The sequence below is a fragment of the Sinocyclocheilus grahami genome, unplaced genomic scaffold, assembly GCF_001515645.1.
Source record: "Sinocyclocheilus grahami isolate Dianchi unplaced genomic scaffold, SAMN03320097.WGS_v1.1 scaffold3246.1, whole genome shotgun sequence".
In the NCBI taxonomy this organism is placed as follows: domain Eukaryota; kingdom Metazoa; phylum Chordata; class Actinopteri; order Cypriniformes; family Cyprinidae; genus Sinocyclocheilus; species Sinocyclocheilus grahami.
In genome coordinates, this window is record NW_015508399.1 from 5505 (window position 1) to 5800 (window position 296).

Genomic DNA, 296 nt, shown 5'->3' on the forward strand with positions numbered 1-296 from the left:
TTTGTTATCGTAAATGTTATTTATTTGTTTATGAATGAATTAATGTTTTTTTAAATGCAATTATACTAAACTAAAAAAACTAAAAACTAAATTTATATTAAACTAAAATGGCGGTAAATGTCTTTATGAGTCAGTCATTGAGTCATTCATTCATTCGATTCCTTCAAACTGCTGATTCATTCAGGAATGAATTAAATGGCTCTCTTTATGAATGGGCCATTGAACTGTTGTATAAAATCACATTTACACAACATTTGCGTCAATATGCAATATGCATGTGGATTTTTGACCACAGT